Source organism: Cornus florida, unplaced genomic scaffold (genome assembly GCF_030987335.1).
Source record: "Cornus florida cultivar Cherokee Brave unplaced genomic scaffold, ASM3098733v1 CherokeeBrave_3.0.0_Hap2_Chr04, whole genome shotgun sequence".
NCBI lineage: Eukaryota > Viridiplantae > Streptophyta > Magnoliopsida > Cornales > Cornaceae > Cornus > Cornus florida.
The window spans coordinates 64,988,498-64,998,470 of record NW_026775574.1 but is presented as its reverse complement, the minus strand read 5'-3'; positions in this window follow the sequence as shown (position 1 = coordinate 64,998,470).

The following is a 9,973-nucleotide window of genomic DNA, read 5'->3' as shown; positions in this document are numbered from 1 at the left end:
TATCTTTTGAAGATATTTTATTTTAGGAGTTTTTGAGAAAATATTTTTGGAAAATATTTTCATTTTGGGTCAGTTGTGCAGTTTTCACTTTTTAGAGGGGCTATTGTGCAATTAATGAAAGTTATTGCTAAATGCCTTATTTTAAGCCTGGACCCTCGTACGAGATTTATTTTCACTTTTTGTTGAGCCGTGTACTCATGAAATTTCCTTCTGATTGTTTTTCTCCAGTTTCAGGGTTTCTGAACCCGGTTTGCACCGAACTTGTTCGGTGCATATCTTTCTGCTTGGGACTCGGTTTTCAACGCCGTTTCTTCCGTTGTTCATATTTTCTCATTTTGCTTCCTTTTTGTTCATAGAGTTTTGTTGTTTGAGCGCGTCTGCTCAAATTCCATTTTTCCGGACCCCGCGGGCCCTTTCGAGACACTTTTAGGGTTTTTCTATAAATAGGAGGTCTTATGAAGAAAAATCATATTTTTCTCTCTTTCTCCTCTCTCTTAGCTGGCAACCATGGTAGCCAAGGGGCTATCACCCTTCTCTCTTCTTTCCCGGCCACTTCCCTTAGGTAAAAAGGTGTAGTGCCTTAGTGTTTTATGCTCTAATCGCCATGCTCTGCCTTTCCCCCTTATTAGAATCCGTTTTTGGCCATTTCTTGAGTTCAGGTTTGAAGTCAAGTTGTGATTTTGATGGGGCTTCCTTGGGGGTTATGTTCATCGTGTTGTCCCTGACAAAACCTAGAAGTTTCGTCGGATTCGGAGCGATTTCGTTGTGGTGGGGATTTGAGATTTCATCTCAAATAAACAATTGAATGAAGTTTTGTGACTGCTGAGTGTAACGTAATAACCAATACAATCCAAGTGCATGGTTCCTAATCCAAATTCCAAATTTAGGAAGAAGTTTTGGAATTGACATCTGATTCATTTTTGTAGATGTCCTTTTTACCTTTAGCAAGTAGGAGGAATTCGTGTTCGCGTATCAATTTAAGATTATTTTATTGAAGGGTCAAACCGAACACGATTTATTAAATAATCGTGTCAATAACTCTCAACTTTAACCCGACTTGTTTATTAAAAGGGTAGATGTGTTATCATGTTTAATGAACTATCTATAAAACCATACAGTATATTATTTAGATTATTTGTAATACTCAATTAAACAATAAATATTACAAAATATATATATATATATATATATATACACACATTAGCTATTTAGCTAATTTATATTTTTAGTAAGTTTTATGTTGAAATAACCTAGTTGTCCATATTAATTAAATCTAAATATGTAATTAACACTCGCTCCTAAGTTAAAAAGAGCTCTACGAACCATATGGTTTTTAATCACATATGAAAGGGTCAGAGCACTGGGATCTTTGAACTTAGGAGGAGTGTTATGTTGAAGAATAGAGCTCACTTGCTCTGTGAGGAGCACTTTTTTAGGGCTTTGTCCCTTGTTCTTTCTCTTTTGAGCACATCGATCTTTCAAGAATTTTGCATATGGTGGGATTTTCCTAATAGCATCTAAAAGTGGAAGATTTATTTTGACTTGCTTAAAAACTTCCATCATATCATAAATTTTTCCCTCTTGTCTCCCTAAAGGTGATGTCTCTCTCAATGCATACAGGAATGGAGCCTTTGGCTCATAGGATTTTCCTATTTGAGGAGATGATGAAGAAGATGGAGAATTCTTAGTGGAACCACTTTCATTCAAGGAAGTAGGAATAGGATCAGAAATGGGATGGGTGGTAACACTTGTTGCACTGATTCACTATCTTCACTTGGCCTTTCTACTCTATTATCAATTTTTCTACCACTTCTCAAGGTGCTGATTGCTTTCACTTACTCATGGGAAGGGCATCCTGATGTAGGATTTACTTCCACCATGTAATGGGCTTTGGGATTTCTCTCGGGTTGGCTAGGTAACTTACCAATTTCTCTTGCATTCATGGAGTTAGCTATCATCCCGATTTGGGATTCAAGCTTCGATATAGATTGAGAATGAGAATGCAACAGTTTAGTGTTTGCTTCTAAGCTACCCAAGGCTACCAAAACCTTATCTTCAAATGTGGGATTGCTAAGAAGTGCTTGAGATTGATGAGAGTAAATTTGAGAATTATAAGCTTGAGGGTGAGAAAAATGGTTCATTCTTTGATGATGAAAAGAAGATGGATGAAATCCTTGAGAATTTGCATTTCTTATTTGAGGAGGCACATACCTACTTTGAAATTTTTTATTTTGAAATGGACATGAAAATATAAGTATTAGAATAAGGATGAGCAAATGTAGCATTGACTTATTCATATTGTGTACTTTGAGCATGTCCATAGGGACAATTAGAAGTAGTATGTAGCACACTTGAACATGTTATGCAAGACTCGCTAGAATGATGATGATTATAAGGGAAGGAAGATGATTGAATTGCCGATTTTTGACTCAATAAAAATTGATCAAGTCTTTGGGTAAGAGTTTTGACTTCGGCTACCATCTCCATTGGACTTTCAACTTAACACACTTTTAAGTTGTTCCCTCTTACATTAGAATTATTGCTCATCCGAGAGGTTTGAGATTTATGCATTGAATTTTCACTCATCTTTTTTGAAAAAAATACCAAATGTAATCTTCATGTTTCCAAAAATATGAACCTCCACATGAAGAATCCACTATGTCCTTATAGGTATCAGATAAGCTCTGATAGAAATATTGAATTACTTGCCATTTTGGAATGTCATGATGTGGACATTTCCTTAGCAAGTCGTTCAATCTCTCCTAAGTTTCATGTCAAGGGGAATAACAAATGTAAAGGCCGAAGAATATCCACTAAGGAAATCAAGTGGAGGAGAAGGAGAAAGGGTGGCAGCCAAGGAGCTCCCATGGCCGCTGGCCAAGAGAGTGGAGAAGATGAAGAAAATCTGAATTTTCTTCTTTAAGTCCCCTATTTATAGTAAGTCTCAAAAAGTACCCCGAAAGGGCCCCGCCGGGTCCGGAAAATAGATTTTGAGCAAACGTGCTCAAATGGAAAAAATCCATGAATGAAAAAGATTTAAAATGAGAAAATATGAACAGCGAAAGAAATAGCGTCAAAAACTGAGTCCTGAGCAGAGAGATATACCCCGAACAAGTTCTGCGGCAACTGGGTCCAGAAACTCTGAAACTGGAGAAAAATAACCAGAAAGAAATTCCAAGAGTCAACAACTCAACGAAATGTGAAAATGAATCCCGTACGAGGATCCAGGTTCCAGACGAGACATTTTGCAATAACTTTCGTTAATTACACAATGGCCCCTACAAAAAGGGTTAATTGCGAAACTACCCCAGAATGAAAATATCTTCCAAAAGATATTTTCTTAGATACCCCTGAAATAAAATATCTTCAAAAGATATTTATAAAAAATACCCCAAGAAAAGAAAAAGATTCTGAAGAATTGTACATCCATGCCCCTATGGACAACATGAGCAACCAGAGTACTTTCTTGCAAAAATAAAGATACGTATTTCGAGGAAACTACTCAAGATGAAGGCACATCAAGTCAAAAACTAAATCCGAGCATGACAAGTTAGGTTTTTCCAGACAAGTGACAAACGGGGAAAAGACAGAATAGGGAAAAAGACGAAACAGGGAAAATGACGAAAGGCGCATAGTGTCAAAAAATGAAAAATGCGAAAAAGACTCGGTCCTCAAAGGAAGTTGTCAATGCATAGAAAAGAGTGTCGAAAACCAATTTTGAGCACTCGAGATGACACTAAGTGAGAAGCAACAGAGCTCGAAAAGGAAAATTAAACAGAAAAACTTTATCCGCAAAATTTCAGGAAAAAAGAAAAGGAAGGCAAATGACCGGGTCGTTACAACTTACCCTCCTTAAAGGAATTTCGTCCCCTAAATTCAGAACATACCGAAAAAGAACAGAACAGGGACCAAACAAAAGGTCAAACGAAGCACAGCTCATAAAGCACTGAAAGACAACACCAGAAGTTTCCAGATTAACTGAAGGAACGCGAAACCACGAATCAAAACAACACCTTATACGAATCGGCATGTTAACTCAACGTCAACTACTGAGAGAATCCCAAGACAACGAAACGTTGAAACATGGTGGAAGAAGAGAGTGGCAAGGTAGTACGAACAGTAACCAAAACTTGCCCACACTTACTCGTCAGTAACTCGCCCACACTTACTCGTCAGTAAGGTAGCATGACAGTATAAGGCACTAGTTCGTAACATGCCCCAGAAGGGAACTTTTCGATACAAATGAGATCAATGCCAGAAACGATCATTACCAAAAGCTCTGTGGGAACCAGGAATCTGCGAGAGTTGGGGTAGCTAATCCCAAAACTCTAACAACAATGACACTGGCACCATTATGCTTAAGGCCTTAGATCTAGAAGCCACGAGGGAAAGGAAATGAAACGATGCCTCTATGGCATGCGTCTCACTCCACCAGACAAGGACTGCAATTCTACGCTCACATAAGTCTTACTCGCATCAACCAACAGAACAGACGAGAAGGTTCCCTACATAGGTCCTTACAGAATAAATTTCTCCTATCCAAGGAAGAAACTCATGAAACAAGAATGCATCTAAGGGATACGACAGATCCTAAGAGACAATGTCAAAACTAGACATAAAAGTAAACAGCTAGCATGCATCATAGCAATGGACTATCTACTCAAGGTGCCACATAAGCAAGCAGACATGTTATCAAATCGAAACATGTTATTAAGAAGCACGTAAGTACATGGTACGACAATACACGTGAATGAAAAGCGTAAGGTATGCCAACATACATCGCATACGGTCATGCTAACACAGGCACACAGACATGATATCACACTAGGACATGATTGTTACCCAGACCATATTATCAAGAAGCATATATACACATAAAGTATGCTTAACAAATAATAGATGTCTCAAAACACCTAAGCATGTGAACATGTTATCATACAAGACATGTTATCAAGATACAAATGACATATAACGACCCAGTTATTTACCTTCCTTTCCTTTTTCCTGAAATTTTACGAATGAATTTTTTTCGTTTAATTTTTTTTTCTGAACTCTATTTCGTGTCGCTTAGTGTCATCTCGATTGCTCAGAATTGGTTTATGAGACTCTTTCATGTGAATTGACAACTTCCTTTGAGAACCGAGTCATTTTCGCATTTTTTGTTTTTCAGACACTATGCGCTATTACGTCTTTTCCCTATTATGTCATTTTCCCTATTTCGTCTTATCTCCGTTTCTCAGTTTTTGGCACAACCTCACTTCTCATGCTTGGAGTTGGTTTTTGACTTCACGTGCCTTCATCTTGAGTGGTTTCCTCGAAATACATATCTTTACTTTTGTAAGAAAATACTCTCGTTGCTCCCGGTGTCCACTAGGGCATAGATGCACAATTCTTTAAAATCTTTTTCATTTCTTGGGGTGTTTTTCATAAATATATTTTGAAGATATTTTATTTCAGGGGCATCTAAGAAAATATCTTTTGGAAGATATTTTCATTCTGGGGCAATTTCGCAGTTAACCCTTTTTGTAGGGGCCATTGTGCAATTAACGAAAGTTATTGCAAAAATGTCTCGTCTAGAGCCTGGATCCTCGTATGGGATTCATTTTCACTTTTCGTTGACTCGTAAATTCATAGAATTTCCTTCTGGTCATTTTTCTCCAGTTTTAAAGTTTCTGGACCCGGTTGCCGCCGAACTTGTTCGGGGCATAACTTTCTGCTCGGGACTCAGTTTCAATGCCGTTTCTTCCGTTGTTCATATTTTCTCATTTTAAATCTTTTTTGTTCATAGATTTTTGCCGTTTGAGCACGTTTGCTCAAAATTCACTTTTCCGGACCTGGCGGGGCACTTTTTGAGACTTACTATAAATATGGGACTTAAGAACAAAAAAATCAGATTTCTTCTTCTTCTTTCTCTCCCATGGCCGGCCAAGCTCCCTCCCATGGCTGCCACTTTCTCTCTCCTCCTTTGATCCACTTTTCTTTGATGAAAAGTGTTCGGCCTTAACATTTGTTGTTCGCCTCGTCGTGCTCTACCATTACCCCTTATTAGAAACCATTTATGACCAAATTTCGAGTTCGGGATTGAGGTCAAGTTTGGATTTTCATGGGGCTTCTTGGGGATTCATATAGATCGTGTTGTCCCCTACAAAACCTAGGAGTTTCGTCGGATTCGAAGCCGTTTCAATTCGGTGGGGATTTGGGAATTTCATCTCAAATTGAGGTAAGAGGTATTATAGGTTTAATTCTTGTCATATAACATGCTATTGATGCTTATACAACTTGATTGCATGCTTAAATATAAAATCTAGAGATTTTATTATTTAATTTTCTTGTATTGGATTTGATTTTCCCGGTTGCTTATGATTTGTTTTAAACATGTAGCATGGTAATATAATACTCTATAATATGGTCATTGACACATATTAAATTGAGGGAAATTGAACAAGTAATAAAGATTTTATTTAATATTTATCTTGAATAAAATATTAAATCATGTGGCCTTAACTAGCTCAAAATCAATACGTGTTAGCATATTAAATTAGGCCTTAGCATGTTCTCCAACATAGTTGAATTTGAAAGTAATTGGAGGTGTTTTGAAAATTAGTAATTATTAATTAATTAATTTGCTCCGAGTGTACTATTCACTCTATTTGAATTCCGACTTGATATCTTTGATTTACATGCCATATAGCTTCACATATATTTGATTTAGAATATTCGGTTAGGTTTTGAAACATTTTATTTAATTAAATTCCATGTTTAAGATTTAATCCTCATGGTGATATACAACTTGGAATTGTATTGTGGCATGCTAGAAAATTAATCTTAAGTATAGTTGTTCACATATATTAAATTGGAATTAATTGCATGAGAATTGTAACTTTTAATTTATATTTAACTTTAGTGAAAGTTTAATTCACATGGTCTTAAATTGAATGAAATAAACTTGTAATGTGATATTACATTAGTTTTTGGCATGTTTTCCAACATAAGTTAATTTGAGAGCATTTGGTTAAGTTTGAAAATCAAGATATTTTAATTAAAAGAATTAATTAAAATCTATTTTGTGGTCCCATTAGCTTAATTAAGGTTTTAACTTGATATTTGTATTGGCCATGACTTGTTTACTAGTATATATTAATTTGGGACTATTTGAAGTTGTTTTAAAACCTTGGGATTTAAATTAGCATGATTTAATTAAAGTTCTACCTTGTTGTTATATTTAAACTCAAGAGCTTATGTTTTCAATATTGAATATATTGTTATCTTGCGTAATGATTTGCACACTTCATATTTAACATCATTCATGCATAGTGTGCAACGAATCGCACACTGAAGATTCGACATTCATCATATCATATTAGTTGTGAATTTAGAGCATGTATTATATAGGTTTCCAAATTTGGTTGTGTTTGGTAGATAGTTGATTATCTTGCATATTCCTATTGATATATGCGTTGTTGCACAACTTGTTGATTTTGGAAACTTGGGGATGTCGTTGTTTGACTATGGCTAGGACGTGGTTCTAGTACGGGGGAAAGTCCCTCTATGTAGTTTAGTGCGCACATAGGGAGGTTATCCATGGGCTAGTAACCCTAAAGTAACTATGTTGTCAGTCTGATCCGGCGTGACGTCCGAGTATCCACTTTGTTTGATTTTGCATTTCATTTTCAAGTTGATAACTAGATGATGTTGTAACTTGTTGTTCCTTATTTGTCGTTCCATTTTAATTTACATGATGTTAACTTTACGAAATTGTGCTTTATGCGTTGTATTGGAAGTTCCAATGTTGGTTAAATTGCATCGATATTGAAAATTGTGTTTTGCCGTTCTAACAAAGCTTAGGATTGATCCTATTGATTCATTTATAACTTAGACGTTAGGTGGCATGACCCACTTCTGTTGTTTTTGGGCTTTAGATTTCAAGCTGATAGCTTTAACAAATTGTATTTTGTTACCTTGTATAATATGCTTTTATGTGGTTAGATTGCATTGAAGTTGTAATTTGCGTTTTGATTGTTCAGCACGGCCTAGGATGATTACTTAGACTTATTTAGAACATAGACGTTAGGTGACATGATCACTTTAGTTGTTTCTGTATTCGAGATTGCGAGTTAATACCTTTAAGAACCTATATCTTGTTGCTTTGTATAACGTGCTTCCATATTGTTTAAATGGCATAGATGATGTGATTTATGCTAGAAACACTCTAAGGTAGCTTAGGATGCTCCCTAAGTCTCATTTCGATATAGACGTTAGGTGGCATGAACCCCTTTAACATGTTTCACCTTAAGGTGATAAATTTGTAAATGCTAGGTCAATGCATGCTCATCTCCTATGAGTAGCTTTATGTTACTAACCCCTACGATACTGGGGCATATTTCAGGTACGAAGACTTGGTTCGTGACGCCTAGCATTCCTTAGATGTCGTGTAGTTTTCAAGTTTCCATTTCATGCGAATGTTAGCATGAAATGTCATTTTGTAGACTTATATGTCAAAATATGTATATTTGATTCCATGTATGTAGTGTGTACTTAAGTACACTCCTTTCAATGTATTTGATATGTATGAGATGAGGCCGGAGGCCAATGACCATTATATTGTATTCTATGTACTTTTTAACTTCATGAAATATTGTGAAAATCTTGAAAAATCACAAGTCATTGCTTCACTATGGTTACATCGGGTGTGGGAATTCCATTCTCATTCTTTCATAGGGTCTCATTAATCTTGTATGAAGTGTGGCCAAGGGCCAAACGGTCAATTGACTCCATTTTGTATTTTTGTATTCCATGTTTTCCATTCCAAGTCCATTTTTGCCTTTTTGTCCTTTGGGGGGTCGGATTTTGCATTGGCTATGTTTTTAAGCCATGGACCATTGTAGCTCGTCTAAATAGGTAAGTTATGTTTGCGTGCATAGTCGTTTCCCGGCAAAACCTCATCGTTTGTGTTTTGAGCCTCCAACGGACTCATTTTACGTTTTTGTTGCATATTATGATCTAGGGGTATTCTAGAATTTTCAATTCAGTTTTATTTCCTTCTTTCAATATGGTTGAATACAAAACATAATTTTAGGGGAGGTTTCTTTTTCGTATTTTTCCAGAAAATGTCGTCTTGGCATCGGAAATCGCTTACGAAGTTCAGCTCTTAGTTTTTCAATTTAGCAGCTTTTTAGACCCTTTGGACCAGTTTTCTTGGAAGGCATTTTGGGCATTTCACATTGACTCTTTTTTGATTTTTCTTACAAGTCACGTAGAAAACTCGATTTTGAGGGGGGTTTCTTCTTTGTATTTTTCTAGAAAATGTTATCTAGGCCCTCAAATTTCCATTTTTTCCGAAAAACCCCTATTGTCAGGTTTTTGGGTCGCACCCTTACTGCCCCTTCACATCTAAACGTTTAGATGGGGCTTCGTAACCGGTTACATGTGCATGGGCAGTGCTTTGGTCAAGATTTTTGGCTTCCTAACCGGTTAGGAAGGTCTCCTAACCGGTTAGATGTTCTTGGTTGTCCCCTTTTTGACCGTTTTGCCCCTTCTTCTTCCGTAAGCCATATCTTCTTCATCCGGACTCCGAATCAAGCGATTTTTGAGTCTAAGCTCATTGATTTTTCGTTGTCTTCCCAATGGTGTGCTCGGTGGTACCCACTTTTAAGCTAAAAATGATGATTTTACCCCTAGGTTCAATCTTGTTCGTTTTTGAAACGTTGCTTCCCCATTTGATTCCTTTGGGTTCTGTGACCTTGTTGAGGGTCATAATGGTGTCTTAGAGCCATATTGTATCTCTAGAGACCGTTATTTTATCTTTTGCTTTCGCACTTCGGATCTGTTATCGGGTCATCTTTCGGTTCATCATTGACGCATCGGGTTGAAAAACTTGGGCCGTCATATGACATATCAAAGTAAAACAATGAGAGCATGATATGGACCCAAAACCCGTCGTCCAAGGTATTCGAACCCGGATGCTCTGATACCA